Genomic DNA, 22,266 nt, shown 5'->3' on the forward strand with positions numbered 1-22,266 from the left:
TTGACTTTGTTGTTTTTACTCACCATCACATTTCTGTGGTTTTGAGTTTGGTTTAACCTGTATTGTTTTAATAAATAATTTTATTTTATTTAACCATTTATTATTTTCTCACTGAGTTCACATTCACATGTACTCGGGTTACATTGGTATATAATTTATATCACTCACATTTTTTCTAATGTTTAACCACATATAAGGTAGTGCCAATACCAATCATCACTTATTTATTTTCTCACATTCACCCTTGCACCCTGAGGGTTGATTGGTGGCAGCTTACACCTATTTTTTCCAATTCACATCTTTTCACGTTTCAAAGTCCATAGCGCTGGTCATTTCATTATAGTCTTAAGGATGGGGCTCTGTGGTATATACTTTTCATGCAATAAAGTTGTTTCTAAAGCTGAGTACACACTATAAGAAAATAAGAAGAAAATTCCGTACAAGGCATTATTGTTCGATTTTCGTATAGTGTGTACACAACTTTCGACATCCGATTCAGACTTTGCAAACAAAAATTTACGAAGAAAGGCCTAAAGCCTTTAAATCAGCATGACAGACACAGAACTGGCATTTTAAGGGGCCAGCAAATGCCACCTCTAGGTTCCCTTTAAATTGTTTAAATATACACTCATCGGCCACTGTATTAAAAAGAAAGGGGATTTAAGTGACTTTGAACGTGGCATAGCTGTTGGTGCCAGATGGGCTGGTATGAGTTTTTTACAAACTGCTGATCTACTGGGTTTTTCACGCACAACCATCTCTAGGGTTTACAGAGAATGGTCCAAAAAAGAGAAAATATCCAGTGAGCGGCAATTGTGTGGGCGAAAATGCCTTGTTGATGTCAGAGGAGAATGGGCAGACTGGTTCGAGATGATAGAAAGGCCACAGTAACCCACATAACCACTTCTTACAACCAAGGTATGCAGAATACCATCTCTGAACACACAACCCACCGAACCTTGAAGCAGACGGGCTACAGCAGCAGAAGACCACACCGGGTGCCTATCCTATCAGCTAAGAGCAGGAAACTGAGGCTACAAGCTTACCAAAATTAGACAATAGAAGATTGGAAAAACGTTGCCTGGTCTGATGACTCTCGATTTCAGCTGTGACATTCAGATGGTAGGGTCAGAATTTGACGTAAATAACATGAAAGCATCGATCCATCCTGCCTTGTTATCTATATAGCTTTCCATATATACCACAAAGGCTATCACTCATCCATTACAGAGGTCTGATTTCCCTAACAGAAGCGCCCTATGAGTCTTGTTATTATTCTAAAGTTCAGGCTGGTGGTGCAATGGTGTGAGGGATGTTTTCTTGGCACACTTTGGGCCCCTTAGTACCAATTGAGCATTGTTTAACCACTTAAGCCCCGGAAGATTTTACCCCCTTCCTGACCAGGGGTTTTTTTGTGATTTTTTACTGTGTGACTTTAACGGACTATTGCGCGGTCGTGCGACGCTGTACCTAAACGAATTTGATGTCCTTTTTTTCCCACAAACAGAGCTTTCTTTTGGTGGTATTTGATCACCTGTGCAATTTTTTGATCATGCGCTATAAACAAAAAAAGAGGGTAAATTTTGCAAAAATAACAATATCTTTCACATTTTTTATATGAAATTCCCAAAAAAAAATTAAAAAATCAAAATTTTTTAACATTTTTGGCCAATTTGTTTTATGCTACATATGTTTGGTAAAAAAAATCGCAAAAAGTGTATTTTGATTGGTTTGCGCAAAAGTTATTGCGTTTACTAACAAAGGGAAAGATTTTTGTCATTTTTGGTGTTTTTTTTTTAACGAGTAATGGCGGCGATCTGCAATTTTTTTTTGCGGTACTGCGACATTGCGGCAGACAGATCGGACCCTTGACTGACATTTTTGACACTTTTGGGGTTACCAATGACATTACTGCAGTAATCAGTACTATACATATGCACTGTTACTGTAAAAATGACACTGGCAGGGAAGGGGTTAATTGTATTGGAGAGGGAGGGGTTAAGTGTGTCCTAGGGGAGTGTTTCTAACTGTGATGGGACATGTCTACTATTGTAAAAACAGAGATCAACGGTTCTACACTACGGTTTACACTAGCCGCCTGCCTTTCTCCCTCTCTACCGACGATCGGCGAGTGACCGGCGGACATCGGGTCCGCCGGTCACACGCACTGACTGCTTGGTGAACGAGCCGCGGCAGGCGCGCGCTCGCCCGCTATTGGCTCACAAGCCGGTGACAGGCTAGTGACGTATATATACGTCACTTTGCCTGGCCGGGGCTGACCGCCGCAGTATATTTACTTGCGGCGGTCGGCAAGTAGTTAAATGCCACGGCCTTCCTGAGTATTGTTGCTGACCATGTCAGTACAGTGTACCCATCTTCTGATGGCTCCTTCCAGCAAGATAATGCACCATGTTACAAAGCTCAAATCATCTCAAACAGGTTTCTTGAACACGATGAGTTCACTATACTCCAATGGCCTCCACAGTCACCAGATCTCAATCCAATAGAGCACCTTTGGGATTTGGTGGAATGGAAGATTTGCATCATGGATGTGCCGTCAATAAATCTGCAGCATATGCGTGATGCTATCATGTCAATATGAACCAAAATCTCTGAGGAATGTTTCCAACATAAATCTATGCCTTGAAGAATAAGGGCAGTTTGGAAGGCAAAAGAGAGTCCAACCCGGTACTAGCAAGGTACTTAACCACTTTACCACTGCTCACAGTAATATTACTGCGGCAGAGTGGCTCGTTATCGTCTGACGACGTAGTACTACGTCGTCAGACACTCCCCCTTCTGGGCGGCGCTTGCGCGCCGCCGGAGGCTCGCTCCCGCTGTTTTCATTCACAGTGGGAGTCGGGCCAGGGGAGGAGCAGCGGCGATCGCCGCTGCTCTTACCCGATCGTCGGGGATCGAGCCTGGAGATCCGCCCGCTGTGTGTAAACACAGCGGGCGGATCTCCATAGTGACAGGGAGTGACAGATCGGACTGTTCAGCATAGCTGGACATCCGATCTGTCCATGACTCACTCAGTCACCTCCCCCGCTACACGTCAGTAAGCACCAGGCATACATTAACCCCTTCCTCTCAAATAAAATTAACCCCTTCCCTGCCAGTGTCATTTTTACAGTAACAGTGCATATATATAGCACTGATTACTGCAGTAATGTCACTGGTACCCCCAAAAGTGTCAAAAATGTCAGTCAAGGGTCCGATCTGTCCGCCGCAATGTCGCAGTCCCGCAAAAAAAAACGCAGATCGCCGCCATTACGCGTTAAAAAAAAAACACCAAAAATGACAGAAATCTTTCCCTTTGTTAGTAAACGCAATAACTTTTGTGCAAACCAATCAAAATACGCTTATTGCGATTTTTTTTACCAAACATAGGTAGCAGAAAACAAATTGGCCAAAATTTTTTTAAAAAATTGTTTTTTACATCTTTTTTGGGGGGAATTTCATATAAAAAAATGTTAAAAATATTGTTATTTTTTCAAAATAAACGCTCTTTTTTTGTTTATAGCGCAAAAAGTAAAAATCGCACAGGTGATCAAATACCACCAAAAGAAAGCTCTGTTTGTGGGAAAAAAAGGACGTAAATTTCGTTTGGGTACGGCGTCGCACGACCGCGCAATTGTCAGTTGAAGTTGCACAGCGCCGAATCGCAAAAAGTGGCCTGGACGGAAGACAGCAAAATCCTCCGGTGGTAAAGTGGTTAATAAAGTGGACGGTGAGTGTATGGTATGCAATGTAGGAGAACATTTAATAAACAAAAAAGAATTCCAATTATAAAGACTCTAACTTACTATTGCCAGCGCTAATAAGATATTTTGGTCTGGTAGCCCTCAGTGAAGATACTTCATCAACTAGACGTTGATGAGAGCAGTACCCACAGTCAGTGACATATGCTTGGCATTATAAATAGGGTTGAGCGGACACCTAGATGTCCGTGTTCGACGGGTTCGGCCGAACTTTAAAAAAAAGTCCGGGTCCGTGTCCCGGACTTTTACCGAACTTTTCCCGGACACCGAACCCCATTGAAGTCAATGGGGACCCGAACTTTAAGGCACTAAAATGGCTCTAAAACACCAAAGGAAAGGGCTAGAGTGCTGCAAATGGCAGCAAAACGTAATTAAGAGCATGGCAAGTGCTCTGCAAACAAATGTGGATAGGGAAATAACTTAAAACAACAAAAAAAAACAGAAAAATAAAACAATGTTCTTCTTCATCTCTGAAGGACGAGGCCCATATGGAGTAGGAGGGAGGTTGAGGTGGTGGTGGATGTGGCGGTGACATAGGCGTGCGCACAGGGTGTGCTGGGTGTGCCTGGGCACACCCTAATCACCTAGGGCACATAGCATTGCCAGTGAGGAGATGGGAAAGATCTCCCTGGGACCTGCTCTGCTCTATTTCTCCTTGCCTACAGGTACATGGCCCCGATACATTACTCTCCCTGCTGGCAAACACATGCATGTGTATTTCAACTTTGGGGTGCACACCTTAATGCAATAGGCTGCGCACACCTATGGGCGGTGTAGGTGGAAGCGGCGGTGGAGGAGGACCAGGGCCGGATTAACAGCATCATGGGCTTGGTGCTGAGGATTTTGAAGGGCCTTAGGGCCGTGCCTTGCCATGCACCCAGAGGAGGAAGGGTGCAGCCATGCATGCCTAATTCAACATGGGATGCTGTCTCTGAAGCCCATAAACACATCCATGCATCGCCAACTGTCCCTCCTTGTCCGGCCTTCACGCTGTGTGGGGAGGTTCTGAGGGTGCTGCCTGGGGAAGCGAGCATAGAAGCCAGACTTCTGTGTTTACAAGTGACAGAAGAGCGGTAACAGTGAATATGGCCAACCCGGGGCCTATATAAAAGGTAGGGGCCTGGAGCTGCAGCTCCAATAGACCCTACATTAATCTGGCCCTGAGGAGGAGGACGAGGTAGCCAACACTGCTTCTTTTCACAAATTTTAAATGAGGGTACACCCCAAAAGAGTGAGAAAGAGCAAAAATGGAACAATGGGTGGGTAAGGTCGGTATCCATTGCTATTCTGCATAAGGTACGGAAAAGTCCCGTGGGATCCATGCCTGGTTCATTTTAATGAACGTGAGCTTGTCCACATTGTCTCTGGACAGGCGGCTGCGCTTGTCTGTTATAACGCCCCCAGCCGTGCTAAATACCCGTTCAGATAATACACTGGCTGCAGGGCACGCCAGCACCTCCAAGGCGTAAAGGGCAAGCTCAGGCCATGTGCCCAATTTGGAGACCCAGAAGTTGAAGGGGGCAGACCCGTCATTCACTACATGTAGGCGTGTGCACACATACTGCTCCACCATGTTGGTAAAATGCTGCCTCCTGCTAAGACGTTCCATCTGAGCTGCTGGTGCTGCTGTTTGTTGTGGCGTGCTGACAAAGCTTTTCCACATTTCGGCCATGCTAACCCTGCCTTCTGAGGTGCTGGCGGTGCCCTGGTTGCGTTGGCGACCTCCTCCTCCTCCTCCTCTGCCTTGTGCTTCCACTGTGGCCCCGCTGTCAGATGGGAATGCCAGCAGCATGGCGTCTACCAGCGTGCGCTTGTACTCGCGCATCTTGCGATCGCGCTCCAGTGAGTGAATTAAGGACGGTACGTTGTCCTTGTAACGGGGATCCAGCAGCGTGGCCACCCAGTAATCAGCACAAGTTAGAATGTGGGCAACTCGGCGGTCGTTGTGGAGACACTGCAGCATGTAATCGCTCATGTGTGCCAGGCTGCCCAGAGGCGACGAAAGGCTGTCCTCTGTGGGAGGTGTATGGTCCGTGTCCTCTGTATCCCCCCAGCCACGCACCAGTGATGGCCATGAGCTGGCCTGGGTGCCACCCTGCTGTGAACATGGTTCCATCTCCTCCTCCAGCTCCTCCTCCTCCTCATCCTCCTCATCCTCCAGAACTGTGCCCCTGCTGGACAATTGCGTCCCTGGCGTTTGCGTGTGCAGGAACCCACCCTCGGAGCCCCTTGCGAATGACTGCCCTGAAAGCCTTGGAAATGTTACCTCTTCATCCTCCTCCTCCTCCTCATCCTGTGCCACATCCTCTTCCATCATCGCCCGAATTGTTTTTTCAAGGAGGCATAGAAGTGGGATAGTTAAGCTGAGAACGGCGTCATTGCCACTGGCCATGTTGGTGGAGTACTCAAAACAGCGCAACAAGGCACACAGGTCTCGCATGGAGGCCCAGTTATTGGTGGTGAAGTGGTGCTGTTCCGCAGAGCGACTCACGCGTGCGTGCTGCAGCTGAAACTCCACTATGGCCTGCTGCTGCTCGCACAGTCTTTCCAGCATGTGCAAGGTGGAGTTCCACCTTGTGGGCACGTCACATATGAGGCGGTGAGCGGGAAGGCCGAAGTTACGCTGCAGCGCTGCCAGGCGAGCAGCAGCAGGGTGAGAACGCCGAAAGTGCGCACAAACGGCCCGCACTTTCTGCAGCAGCTCTGACATATCGGGGTAGTTTTTAAGGAACCTCTGCACCACCAAATTCAGCACATGCGCCAGGCAAGGGATGTGCGTCAAACCGGCTAGGCCCAGAGCTGCTATGAGATTTCGCCCGTTATCGCACACCACCAGGCCGGGCTTGAGGCTCGCTGGCAGCAACCACTCATTTGTCTGCTGTTCCATGCTCCTCCACAACTCCTGCGCGGTGTGTGGTTTGTCCCCCAAACAGGCAAGTTGTAAAACTGCCTGCTGTCGTTTACCCCTGGCCGTGCTGAAGTTGGTGGTGAAGGTGTTACGCTGTCCGGATGAGGAGGCGGTAGAGGATGAGGAAGCGGAGTAGGAGGAGTTAGGAACAGGAGGCAAACTGAAGCGCCCTGCAATCCTCGGTGGTGGAAGGACATGCGCCAAATTGCTATCCGCCTCAGGCCCATCCGCCACTGCATTTACCCAGTGTGCCGTTAGGGAGATATAACGCCCCTGACCGTGCTTACTGGTCCACGTATCCGTAGTTAGGTGGACCTTGGCACAGATGGCGTTGCGCAGTGCACACCTGATTTTTTCCCCCACTTGGTTGTGCAGGGAAGGGATGGCTTGCCTGGAAAAGTAGTGGCGGCTGGGCACGACGTACTGTGGGACAGCCACCGACATAAGGTTTTTAAAACTGTGCGTCTCCACCAGACGGAATGACAGCATTTCAAAGGCCAATAATTTTGAAATGCTGGCATTCAGGGCCAGGGATCGCGGGTGGGTAGGGGGGTACTTCCTCTTCCTCTCAAGTGTTTGGGAGATGGAAAGCTGAACGCTTCCACGGGACATTGTGGAGATGGTTGTTGGTGACCCAGGTGGTGGTGTTGCTGACAGATCGTCTGTTTGCGGGGTGGCAGGTGCCGGTATCACTACAGATGTGGCTGGAGCGGCCGAGACTGCAGCAGAAGAGGAAGCAGGATGAGCCAGAGACGTTTCTTGGTTTTGAAGGTGTGTACTCCACTGCAGCTCGTGCTTTGCACTTAGATGCCTGATCATGCAGGTTGTGCTCAGGTTGAGAAGGTTCATGCCTCGCTTCAAGCTCTGATTGCACAGGGTGCAAACCACTCGTGTCCTGTCATCAGCACATTTTCTAAAGAACTTCCACGCTAGAGAACTCCTTTGAGCTGACTTTGGTGCGCTCGTTCCCTTGCTGCGTTGGGCAGTAGCGGGCGTAGTGTCTAGGGCACGGCCGCTCCGCTTCTGCACCCTGCTCCCTCTTCTGCTGTGCTGGTGGCTCTGTGCGACCACCGCCTCTTCCTCCAAACTACTCAGTTCACCTGCATGACGTTCATTCCATGTGGGGTCGAGGACCTCATCGTCCTCCACATCATCTTCCACCCAGTCTTCACCCCTGCCCTCCTTGTCGGTCTCCACAATGCTGAACGCCGCAGCAGTTGGCACCTGCGTTTCGTCATCATCGGAGACGTGCTGCGATGATCCTTGCATGTACTCATCTTGAGGAATAAGTGGTTGGGCATCGCTGCACTCAATCTCTTCCACTTCTGGGGCAGGGCTAGGTGGATGGCCCTGGGAAACCCTGCTGACAGAGTCCTCAAAAAGAATAAGAGACTGCTGTATGGCTTGGGGCTCAGACTGCTGGCCTGATTTGCAAGGGGGTGAGGTGAAAGACGGTTGGACATTGGCTGCAGGTGCCAACTCTGACCTTTCTGCAGTAGACTGGGTGGGAGACAATGTGAAGGAACTGGAGGCACTGTCAGCAGCAAACCAATCTACTATCGCCTCAACTTGTTCTGGCCTCATCACTTCTAGGGGCGTTTGATGCCCTACCAAATACTGATGCAGGTTCTGTCGCCTACTCACACTTGAGGAAGGTGTTTCACTTGTGCGTGTAGCTGGCACAGATCGACCATGTCCTCTCCTTGCAACAGGAGCTCTACCAGCAGCACCACGACCCAGGCCACGGCCCTTATTTGACGGTCTCCTCATATTTCTGTAATTTAAGATCTTGCCCTAGAAAGGTTTTTATTGAATAGCGGAATAGAAAATATGATCCAAAAAAAGTGTATGTATATCACACGTACACAACCACACTAGGCCCCAATTACTATTGTTTGTACCCCTAAAAGGCTAGATGAGGAGTAGGGGGAGTATGGAACAGGCAGCACCCTCAAACCTTCAGAAGTATGAGATGAACCCCAACAACTTGGAAAGGTGGATCTCTCTCACACGTACCGACACAGACTATCCCGCAATTCAATTGATCCTCAAAGGTTTTTATTGAATAGCGGAATAGGAAATATGATCAAAAAAAGTGTATGTATCTCGCACGTACACAACCACACTAGGCCCCAATTACTATTGTTTGTACCCCTAAAAGGCTAGATGAGGAGTAGGGGGGGTATGGAACAGGCAGCACCCTCAAACCTTCAGAAGTATGAGATGAACCCCAACAACTTGGAAAGGTGGATCTCTCTCACACGTACCGACACAGACTATCCCGCAATTCAATTGATCCCCAAAGGTTTTTATTGAATAGCGGAATAGGAAATATGATCAAAAAAAGTGTATGTATCTCGCACGTACAGAAACACACTAGGCCCCAATTACTATTGTTTGTACACCTAAAAGGATGGATGAGGAGGAGGAGGAGTATGGAACAGGCAGCACCCTCAAAGCTTCAGAAGTATGAGATGAACCCCAAAAACTTGGAAAGGTGGATCTCACACGTACCGACACAGACTATCCCGCAATTTAATTGATCCCCAAAGGTTTTTATTGAATAGCGGAATAGGAAATATGATCAAAAAATGTGTATGTATCTCACACGTACAGAAGCACACTAGGCCCCAATTACTATTGTTTGTACACCTAAAAGGATGGATGAGGAGGAGGAGGAGTATGGAACAGGCAGCACCCTCAAAGCTTCAGAAGTATGAGATGAACCCCAAAAACTTGGAAAGGTGGATCTCACACGTACCGACACAGACTATCCCGCAATTTAATTGATCCCCAAAGGTTTTTATTGAATAGCGGAATAGGAAATATGATCAAAAAAAGTGTATGTATCTCGCACGTACAGAAACACACTAGGCCCCAATTACTATTGTTTGTACACCTAAAAGGATGGATGAGGAGGAGGAGGAGTATGGAACAGGCAGCACCCTCAAAGCTTCAGAAGTATGAGATGAACCCCAAAAACTTGGAAAGGTGGATCTCACACGTACCGACACAGACTATTCCGCAATTTAATTGATCCCCAAAGGTTTTTATTGAATAGCGGAATAGGAAATATGATCAAAAAATGTGTATGTATCTCACACGTACAGAAGCACACTAGGCCCCAATTACTATTGTTTGTACACCTAAAAGGATGGATGAGGAGGAGGAGGAGTATGGAACAGGCAGCACCCTCAAAGCTTCAGAAGTATGAGATGAACCCCAAAAACTTGGAAAGGTGGATCTCACACGTACCGACACAGACTATCCCGCAATTTAATTGATCCCCAAAGGTTTTTATTGAATAGCGGAATAGGAAATATGATCAAAAAAAGTGTATGTATCTCGCACGTACAGAAACACACTAGGCCCCAATTACTATTGTTTGTACACCTAAAAGGATGGATGAGGAGGAGGAGGAGTATGGAACAGGCAGCACCCTCAAAGCTTCAGAAGTATGAGATGAACCCCAAAAACTTGGAAAGGTGGATCTCACACGTACCGACACAGACTATTCCGCAATTTAATTGATCCCCAAAGGTTTTTATTGAATAGCGGAATAGGAAATATGATCAAAAAATGTGTATGTATCTCACACGTACAGAAGCACACTAGGCCCCAATTACTATTGTTTGTACACCTAAAAGGATGGATGAGGAGGAGGAGGAGTATGGAACAGGCAGCACCCTCAAAGCTTCAGAAGTATGAGATGAACCCCAAAAACTTGGAAAGGTGGATCTCACACGTACCGACACAGACTATTCCGCAATTTAATTGATCCCCAAAGGTTTTTATTGAATAGCGGAATAGGAAATATGATCAAAAAATGTGTATGTATCTCACACGTACAGAAGCACACTAGGCCCCAATTACTATTGTTTGTACACCTAAAAGGATGGATGAGGAGGAGGAGGAGTATGGAACAGGCAGCACCCTCAAAGCTTCAGAAGTATGAGATGAACCCCAAAAACTTGGAAAGGTGGATCTCACACGTACCGACACAGACTATCCCGCAATTTAATTGATCCCCAAAGGTTTTTATTGAATAGCGGAATAGGAAATATGATCAAAAAAAGTGTATGTATCTCGCACGTACACAACCACACTAGGCCCCAATTACTATTGTTTGTACCCCTAAAAGGCTAGATGAGGAGTAGGGGGGGTATGGAACAGGCAGCACCCTCAAACCTTCAGAAGTATGAGATGAACCCCAACAACTTGGAAAGGTGGATCTCTCTCACACGTACCGACACAGACTATCCCGCAATTCAATTGATCCTCAAAGGTTTTTATTGAATAGCGGAATAGGAAATATGATCAAAAAAAGTGTATGTATCTCGCACGTACACAACCACACTAGGCCCCAATTACTATTGTTTGTACCCCTAAAAGGCTAGATGAGGAGTAGGGGGGGTATGGAACAGGCAGCACCCTCAAACCTTCAGAAGTATGAGATGAACCCCAACAACTTGGAAAGGTGGATCTCTCTCACACGTACCAACACAGACTATCCCCCAATTTAACTGATCCCCAAAGGTTTTTGATTAAATAGCGGAATAGAAAATATGATCCCAAAAAAGTGTATGTATATCACACGTACACAACCACACTAGGCCCCAATTACTATTGTTTGTACCCCTAAAAGGCTAGGAGTAGGGGGGAGTATGGAACAGGCAGCACCCTCAAACCTTCAGAAGTATGAGATGAACCCCAACAACTTGGAAAGGTGGATCTCTCTCACACGTACCAACACAGACTATCCCCCAATTTAACTGATCCCCAGAGGTTTTTGATTAAATAGCGGAATAGAAAATATGATCCCAAAAAAGTGTATGTATATCACACGTACACAACCACACTAGGCCCCAATTACTATTGTTTGTACCCCTAAAAGGCTAGGAGTAGGGGGAGTATGGAACAGGCAGCACCCTCAAACCTTCAGAAGTATGAGATGAACCCCAACAACTTGGAAAGGTGGATCTCTCTCACACGTACCAACACAGACTATCCCCCAATTTAACTGATCCCCAAAGGTTTTTGATTAAATAGCGGAATAGAAAATATGATCCCAAAAAAGTGTATGTATATCACACGTACACAACCACACTAGGCCCCAATTACTATTGTTTGTACCCCTAAAAGGCTAGGAGTAGGGGGAGTATGGAACAGGCAGCACCCTCAAACCTTCAGAAGTATGAGATGAACCCCAACAACTTGGAAAGGTGGATCTCTCTCACACGTACCAACACAGACTATCCCCCAATTTAACTGATCCCCAGAGGTTTTTGATTAAATAGCGGAATAGAAAATATGATCCCAAAAAAGTGTATGTATATCACACGTACACAACCACACTAGGCCCCAATTACTATTGTTTGTACCCCTAAAAGGCTAGGAGTAGGGGGAGTATGGAACAGGCAGCACCCTCAAACCTTCAGAAGTATGAGATGAACCCCAACAACTTGGAAAGGTGGATCTCTCTCACACGTACCAACACAGACTATCCCCCAATTTAACTGATCCCCAGAGGTTTTTGATTAAATAGCGGAATAGAAAATATGATCCCAAAAAAGTGTATGTATATCACACGTACACAACCACACTAGGCCCCAATTACTATTGTTTGTACCCCTAAAAGGCTAGGAGTAGGGGGAGTATGGAACAGGCAGCACCCTCAAACCTTCAGAAGTATGAGATGAACCCCAACAACTTGGAAAGGTGGATCTCTCTCACACGTACCAACACAGACTATCCCCCAATTTAACTGATCCCCAAAGGTTTTTGATTAAATAGCGGAATAGAAAATATGATCCCAAAAAAGTGTATGTATATCACACGTACACAACCACACTAGGCCCCAATTACTATTGTTTGTACCCCTAAAAGGCTAGGAGTAGGGGGAGTATGGAACAGGCAGCACCCTCAAACCTTCAGAAGTATGAGATGAACCCCAACAACTTGGAAAGGTGGATCTCTCTCACACGTACCAACACAGACTATCCCCCAATTTAACTGATCCCCAGAGGTTTTTGATTAAATAGCGGAATAGAAAATATGATCCCAAAAAAGTGTATGTATATCACACGTACACAACCACACTAGGCCCCAATTACTATTGTTTGTACCCCTAAAAGGCTAGGAGTAGGGGGAGTATGGAACAGGCAGCACCCTCAAACCTTCAGAAGTATGAGATGAACCCCAACAACTTGGAAAGGTGGATCTCTCTCACACGTACCAACACAGACTATCCCCCAATTTAACTGATCCCCAAAGGTTTTTGATTAAATAGCGGAATAGAAAATATGATCCCAAAAAAGTGTATGTATATCACACGTACACAACCACACTAGGCCCCAATTACTATTGTTTGTACCCCTAAAAGGCTAGGAGTAGGGGGAGTATGGAACAGGCAGCACCCTCAAACCTTCAGAAGTATGAGATGAACCCCAACAACTTGGAAAGGTGGATCTCTCTCACACGTACCAACACAGACTATCCCCCAATTTAACTGATCCCCAGAGGTTTTTGATTAAATAGCGGAATAGAAAATATGATCCCAAAAAAGTGTATGTATATCACACGTACACAACCACACTAGGCCCCAATTACTATTGTTTGTACCCCTAAAAGGCTAGGAGTAGGGGGAGTATGGAACAGGCAGCACCCTCAAACCTTCAGAAGTATGAGATGAACCCCAACAACTTGGAAAGGTGGATCTCTCTCACACGTACCAACACAGACTATCCCCCAATTTAACTGATCCCCAGAGGTTTTTGATTAAATAGCGGAATAGAAAATATGATCCCAAAAAAGTGTATGTATATCACACGTACACAACCACACTAGGCCCCAATTACTATTGTTTGTACCCCTAAAAGGCTAGGAGTAGGGGGAGTATGGAACAGGCAGCACCCTCAAACCTTCAGAAGTATGAGATGAACCCCAACAACTTGGAAAGGTGGATCTCTCTCACACGTACCAACACAGACTATCCCCCAATTTAACTGATCCCCAAAGGTTTTTGATTAAATAGCGGAATAGAAAATATGATCCCAAAAAAGTGTATGTATATCACACGTACACAACCACACTAGGCCCCAATTACTATTGTTTGTACCCCTAAAAGGCTAGGAGTAGGGGGAGTATGGAACAGGCAGCACCCTCAAACCTTCAGAAGTATGAGATGAACCCCAACAACTTGGAAAGGTGGATCTCTCTCACACGTACCAACACAGACTATCCCCCAATTTAACTGATCCCCAGAGGTTTTTGATTAAATAGCGGAATAGAAAATATGATCCCAAAAAAGTGTATGTATATCACACGTACACAACCACACTAGGCCCCAATTACTATTGTTTGTACCCCTAAAAGGCTAGGAGTAGGGGGAGTATGGAACAGGCAGCACCCTCAAACCTTCAGAAGTATGAGATGAACCCCAACAACTTGGAAAGGTGGATCTCTCTCACACGTACCAACACAGACTATCCCCCAATTTAACTGATCCCCAGAGGTTTTTGATTAAATAGCGGAATAGAAAATATGATCCCAAAAAAGTGTATGTATATCACACGTACACAACCACACTAGGCCCCAATTACTATTGTTTGTACCCCTAAAAGGCTAGGAGTAGGGGGAGTATGGAACAGGCAGCACCCTCAAACCTTCAGAAGTATGAGATGAACCCCAACAACTTGGAAAGGTGGATCTCTCTCACACGTACCAACACAGACTATCCCCCAATTTAACTGATCCCCAGAGGTTTTTGATTAAATAGCGGAATAGAAAATATGATCCCAAAAAAGTGTATGTATATCACACGTACACAACCACACTAGGCCCCAATTACTATTGTTTGTACCCCTAAAAGGCTAGGAGTAGGGGGAGTATGGAACAGGCAGCACCCTCAAACCTTCAGAAGTATGAGATGAACCCCAACAACTTGGAAAGGTGGATCTCTCTCACACGTACCAACACAGACTATCCCCCAATTTAACTGATCCCCAAAGGTTTTTGATTAAATAGCGGAATAGAAAATATGATCCCAAAAAAGTGTATGTATATCACACGTACACAACCACACTAGGCCCCAATTACTATTGTTTGTACCCCTAAAAGGCTAGGAGTAGGGGGAGTATGGAACAGGCAGCACCCTCAAACCTTCAGAAGTATGAGATGAACCCCAACAACTTGGAAAGGTGGATCTCTCTCACACGTACCAACACAGACTATCCCCCAATTTAACTGATCCCCAGAGGTTTTTGATTAAATAGCGGAATAGAAAATATGATCCCAAAAAAGTGTATGTATATCACACGTACACAACCACACTAGGCCCCAATTACTATTGTTTGTACCCCTAAAAGGCTAGGAGTAGGGGGAGTATGGAACAGGCAGCACCCTCAAACCTTCAGAAGTATGAGATGAACCCCAACAACTTGGAAAGGTGGATCTCTCTCACACGTACCAACACAGACTATCCCCCAATTTAACTGATCCCCAGAGGTTTTTGATTAAATAGCGGAATAGAAAATATGATCCCAAAAAAGTGTATGTATATCACACGTACACAACCACACTAGGCCCCAATTACTATTGTTTGTACCCCTAAAAGGCTAGGAGTAGGGGGAGTATGGAACAGGCAGCACCCTCAAACCTTCAGAAGTATGAGATGAACCCCAACAACTTGGAAAGGTGGATCTCTCTCACACGTACCAACACAGACTATCCCCCAATTTAACTGATCCCCAAAGGTTTTTGATTAAATAGCGGAATAGAAAATATGATCCCAAAAAAGTGTATGTATATCACACGTACACAACCACACTAGGCCCCAATTACTATTGTTTGTACCCCTAAAAGGCTAGGAGTAGGGGGAGTATGGAACAGGCAGCACCCTCAAACCTTCAGAAGTATGAGATGAACCCCAACAACTTGGAAAGGTGGATCTCTCTCACACGTACCAACACAGACTATCCCCCAATTTAACTGATCCCCAGAGGTTTTTGATTAAATAGCGGAATAGAAAATATGATCCCAAAAAAGTGTATGTATATCACACGTACACAACCACACTAGGCCCCAATTACTATTGTTTGTACCCCTAAAAGGCTAGGAGTAGGGGGAGTATGGAACAGGCAGCACCCTCAAACCTTCAGAAGTATGAGATGAACCCCAACAACTTGGAAAGGTGGATCTCTCTCACACGTACCAACACAGACTATCCCCCAATTTAACTGATCCCCAGAGGTTTTTGATTAAATAGCGGAATAGAAAATATGATCCCAAAAAAGTGTATGTATATCACACGTACACAACCACACTAGGCCCCAATTACTATTGTTTGTACCCCTAAAAGGCTAGGAGTAGGGGGAGTATGGAACAGGCAGCACCCTCAAACCTTCAGAAGTATGAGATGAACCCCAACAACTTGGAAAGGTGGATCTCTCTCACACGTACCAACACAGACTATCCCCCAATTTAACTGATCCCCAAAGGTTTTTGATTAAATAGCGGAATAGAAAATATGATCCCAAAAAAGTGTATGTATATCACACGTACACAACCACACTAGGCCCCAATTACTATTGTTTGTACCCCTAAAAGGCTAGGAGTAGGGGGAGTATGGAACAGGCAGCACCCTCAAACCTTCAGAAGTATGAGATGAACCCCAACAACTTGGAAAGGTGGATCTCTCTCACACGTACCAACACAGACTATCCCCCAATTTAACTGATCCCCAGAGGTTTTTGATTAAATAGCGGAATAGAAAATATGATCCCAAAAAAGTGTATGTATATCACACGTACACAACCACACTAGGCCCCAATTACTATTGTTTGTACCCCTAAAAGGCTAGGAGTAGGGGGAGTATGGAACAGGCAGCACCCTCAAACCTTCAGAAGTATGAGATGAACCCCAACAACTTGGAAAGGTGGATCTCTCTCACACGTACCAACACAGACTATCCCCCAATTTAACTGATCCCCAGAGGTTTTTGATTAAATAGCGGAATAGAAAATATGATCCCAAAAAAGTGTATGTATATCACACGTACACAACCACACTAGGCCCCAATTACTATTGTTTGTACCCCTAAAAGGCTAGGAGTAGGGGGAGTATGGAACAGGCAGCACCCTCAAACCTTCAGAAGTATGAGATGAACCCCAACAACTTGGAAAGGTGGATCTCTCTCACACGTACCAACACAGACTATCCCCCAATTTAACTGATCCCCAGAGGTTTTTGATTAAATAGCGGAATAGAAAATATGATCCCAAAAAAGTGTATGTATATCACACGTACACAACCACACTAGGCCCCAATTACTATTGTTTGTACCCCTAAAAGGCTAGGAGTAGGGGGGAGTATGGAACAGGCAGCACCCTCAAACCTTCAGAAGTATGAGATGAACCCCAACAACTTGGAAAGGTGGATCTCTCTCACACGTACCAACACAGACTATCCCCCAATTTAACTGATCCCCAAAGGTTTTTGATTAAATAGCGGAATAGAAAATATGATCCCAAAAAAGTGTATGTATATCACACGTACACAACCACACTAGGCCCCAATTACTATTGTTTGTACCCCTAAAAGGCTAGATGAGGAGTAGGGGGAGTATGGAACAGGCAGCACCCTCAAACCTTCAGTATGAGATTGTGTTCACTGTACCCCACAAAGATTGAGTTCACTGCACCCCACAATGATTGTGTTCACTGCACCCCACAAAGATTGTGTTCACTGCACCTCACAAAGATTGTGTTCACTGTACCCCCCAAAGATTTTGTTCACTGCACCCCACAAAGATTCTGTTCACTGTACCCCACAAAGATTGTGTTCACTGCACCCCAAAAAGATTGTGTTCACTGCACCCCAAAAAGGATGTTGTTCACTGCACCCCAAAAAGGATGTTGTTCACTCCACCCCAAAAAGATTGTGTTCACTGCACCCCACAAAGATTGTGTTCACTGCACCCCAAAAAGATTGTGTTCACTGCACCCCAAAAATGATTTTGTTCACTGCACCCCAAAAAGGATTTTGTTCACTGCACCCCAAAAAGGATGTTGTTCACTCCACCCCAAAAAGATTGTGTTCACTGCACCCCAAAAAGATTGTGTTCACTGCACCCCACAAAGGATTTTGTTCACTGCACCCCAAAAAGATTGTGTTCACTGCACCCCAAAAAGGATGTTGTTCACTGCACCCCAAAAAGGATTTTGTTCACTGCACCCCAAAAAGATTGTGTTCACTGCACCCCACAAAGGATTTTGTTCACTGCACCCCACAAAGATTGTGTTCACTGCACACCAAAAAGGATTGTGTTCACTGCACCCCAAAAAGATTTTGTTCACTGCACCCCAAAAAGATTGTGTTCACTGCAGCCCAAAAAGATTGTGTTCACTGCAGCCCAAAAAGATTGTGTTCACTGCAGCCCAAAAAGATTGTGTTCACTGCAGCCCAAAAAGATTGTGTTCACTGCAGCCCAAAAAGATTGTGTTCACTGCAGCCCAAAAAGATTGTGTTCACTGCAGCTCACACACAGAAAAATGGATGTGGATCACTGACACCTGCCTATCTCCAATCCCACACCACACAGCAATATCGATTGTAGTTTGTAGAACACAGTTTCCCTAAAATTCAGCAGACTCTGTCCCTAACAGGATTGAGAAGAGATCGTAGATCAGGATTGAGTGCAGATTCACCCCACCCCCCACACAGCAATATCGATTGTAGTTTGTAGAACACAGTTTCCCTAAAATTCAGCAGACTCTGTCCCTAACAGGATTGAGAAGAGATCGTAGATCAGGATTGAGTGCAGATTCACCCCACCCCCCACACAGCAATATCGATTGTAGTTTGTAGAACACAGTTTCCCTAAAATTCAGCAGACTCTGTCCCTAACAGGATTGAGAAGAGATCGTAGATCAGGATTGAGTGCAGATTCACCCCACCCCCCACACAGCAATATCGATTGTAGTTTGTAGAAGACACTGACCCTATATAATTCAGCAGACTCTATCCCTAAAATGCCTACAACTCGCCCTGCCTAAACACTCCGACCTGTCCCTCAATTCTATCCGGACACAAATGGTTTTTTCCTGCCTATCTTTCCCTAATCAGCAGCCAGCACGTTGATGTGTGCTCTCTGTCCCTGAATCTAAGCAGCATAATGACGCCGCTGCGGCTGCCTCGAACTTATAAAGACTTGGTCACATGCTTCAGACGGCCAATCACAGCTACTGAGACATTTGCAGGCATGGCTGGGATGGCTTAAGGCACACCAGTTAAACGATTGTTGATTGGCTGTTGAAAGCCCGCCATGAAAAGAGCGCCAAAGCATGCAAAACCCGGAAATAAAACGACCGAACACGGATTTTTACCCGAACATACAGTAAAGTGTCCGTGTCCGTGTTCGGGTACAAAAAATCCAATTATTCGGTACGAACACGAATAATACAGTCCGTGTTCGCTCAACACTAATTATAAAGCTACCTGATTATCTGAGATGTTATATGGCCGAATGCCAGGAGCTACAAAGTAAACTGATGACTGAAGATGTATTGATAATATACATTTGTCCTTTAGCAGCCCCTATCTTTTATAATGCCCACCAATACTGTAAATGCAGCATCACGACACATATTAAATGATACACTTTCTTTAGACTACACACAGAAATCTACTCCTATGAAAAAGTAGTTTGTTGGTTTTGTTTGCTACCCGGCCAAAGGTTCTCAGTCCTTCCTAGAGGGCAGAGATGAATGGGTGAACTCTGGTATTGCTTGTACTACAATCTATCCACTAACAATGCAAACTGGGATAATGAGCCTTTCATTAGTGTTAAATCTAAAGTAAGTTTACATAAAATGAAAAGGTTTAGCAATTTATGTTGCAATAGGGACAGCTATACTGGGATTTCTGATCATATTGTCTTACAAAGCTGTATTCGTTATACTAATAATGTTTGCGTTCAGCAGGGGAAAGTATTTTGTTAATACTGATTTGAAACACAGCAGTGAACACTCACGACCACATTTGCATAAGCCTCCTCAAGGCTGACATCCATAATTACTTTAGTTATGAGCCTACAATAAAAAAGATAATGCTGTTTACATGGCTCATTTGTGGAAAATGTGCAATTTCACTAGGACACAAAATTATGTAATGGACTAACAAACATATTGACTTTACAGGGGGTAGACATTCCTCATCTCTACTGAAAATTCTGCTTATGTCAATATCAAGTCTGAGCCAGCATGGGGCTTTCCCAGAACCCTCTAGCTCTATCAAAAGTTTGGGGCTGTGCTTACAGCCCAGCTCTGGGCTAATAGTTTTTGTCATGGGCCCAGAACAAGTATGCTGAAAGTGAAGTCCAAGTTAAGTCAAAACTCCCGATCTACAGACCTGCACTGGGTCAGTGATTCCAAAAGTACTGAAACCAATGGATCAGCCTGACAGCCAGGAAGGCAGCTTTTTTAACTACTTGGCGTCTGCGCTATAGCCGAATGACAGCTACAGCGCGGACCTGATTTGCCGGGAGGGCGTACAATGATGTCCTCTCGGCGGAGCGCGCCTGGCTCTCTCTGTGATCAGCGAGTCCATGAGACTCCCCCCTTACACAATATAAGACAGTGCAGGCCAGGCCAATTACATTGTACACTGGTAAAGTGCTATACTAATTTAGCATAGCACTTTACCTGATGTACAATGTAATTGGTCTGGCCTGCACTGTCTTATATTGTGTACACTCACTGCTAAGCAGGCTGCTGGCCTGGCACTATATATTTATTAATAGTAAATGGCACACAGCGGCCTGGTATAAGATGGTATAAAACTCAGTAAAATTATTAAAACAGAAAGTTAATATTCTGAAGAGGAGTAATTGTCCTATGAAAAGCAATGCCATTTAAAAAGTAAAATAATTTAGAGCCTGCACAATGAATTCTCATAAATTAGTAAATGTCTGCACATGAAGTAACTCCAACACAGATATATATACTGTACACAGGCTGTTAATTTTTATAGCCCACAGATACCCTGTGTATGTAGGCCTTAGACAAGACCAGTGTGCCGTGCCCCCCCATCATCAATGCAGTGACCAGCTTGCCTTCCCGTGCCCCCATCATCAATGCAGTGCCAGTGACCAGCTTGCCGTGCCCCCAGGGCCATTATCAATGCAGTGCCAGTGACCACCAGCTTGCTGTGCCCCCATGATCATCAATTCAGACAGTGACCACCAGCTTGCTGTGCCCCCAATGATCATCAACGCAGTGACTGACCACCAGCATGCTGTGCCCCCATGATCATCAATTCAGACAGTGACCACCAGCTTGCTGTGCCCCCAATGATCATCAATGCAGTGACTGACCACCATGAGCTTGCCATGCCCCCATCATCAATGGCAAATTTGCAGTGTGTGTGACCTGACCGGAAGTGACCACCATTAATATTGCGATATTAATGGTGGCCATACATGTACCAATATATGTATGAGCGATATTAATGGTGGCCATACATGTACCAATCTGAATAAACCATTCCTCACAGGATCAGACAATGTGATTAAATCCATGGATTGCCAAAAAGACCCACACTGTGTCACTGATTTATAGCAAAACCAATTGAGTTCATAAAAATCATTCTGAATGGTCTGGACGGAATAAATATAATTATAGCAAAGTATAAATCTATAGGATCGTTAAATGTATGGTACAATCGATCAATCTTTTCCACCGTCCAATTATATGTTTAACAGTAATACGATTTGCAGTACAATCATAGATAAAATTGCTCTGTGTATGGCCACCATAAAACATCAGTCAGCCCCAAACTGGCCAGTGCTAATATTAAGGAGCCCATTCATATCATGACATGAGCAGAGAGCTGGCGTCCAGGACAGGAGGGGGGAAGGGAATGGAGACTAGACATTAGATTAGGGGGAGAAGAATGGAGACTCTCAGAGATGGAAATGTGTTTTTTCTTGTGAAGTCATGTGCAGCTGGATTGGGGATCTTTAAGGAATTGTCTGCTTCGTGCGTGCATACTAACTCCTGTGGAGGATAGTGCTTTGCTTACCTGTTTGTTAGCAGCCAGGAAGAAGAGGCTCCAGTCCAGTCTGGGAGGAGGCGGGTAAGTCTGGGCCGACTCGGTCACTCCAGGCCGACACACTCCGAGTCCGGACCAGGCCGACAACACACTGCGCGGGTCACTCCAGGTCAGGTGGTCACTGATGCCGATGCCCGCCCCAAATGACAGTCGACTGACTCGTGCGAACTGACAGAATGGCGCGGTCACACACTATGGTCGGATGTCCAGTCCTACTGAGTGCTCCACATGCGGCTGCTCTCCTCTCCGTCCTCAGGCTCTCACTCACACTAGACTGCGCCGACGGGTGGGAAGGACGTGACGCCGGGGCAGTGCACCGCCCCCACGAGTCACGTGACCCCAGGACCGTCCTCCTGTGATTGGTCCAGGCTGGAGTATGGACCAATCACAGCCAGGAGTCCAGGAAAGTGGGGAGTGTCGGGGCGCCTCTGTCTGCCTCACGTGGGAGGCAAAACCCCACCCCCCCCATACCCAGCACTAGGACCGGCG

General features: G+C 45.7%; 1 protein-coding gene across 4 annotated transcripts in view; it reads right to left on the reverse strand.

The window, feature by feature from the left end:
* The window catches only part of SGSM2 (small G protein signaling modulator 2), a 507,049-nt gene that overhangs the window by 424,207 nt on the left and 60,576 nt on the right, over window positions 1–22,266 (reverse strand). The window lies entirely within an intron of this gene.

Source organism: Pelophylax lessonae, assembly GCF_965119305.1.
Source record: "Pelophylax lessonae genome assembly, chromosome: 2".
NCBI classification, from domain to species: domain Eukaryota; kingdom Metazoa; phylum Chordata; class Amphibia; order Anura; family Ranidae; genus Pelophylax; species Pelophylax lessonae.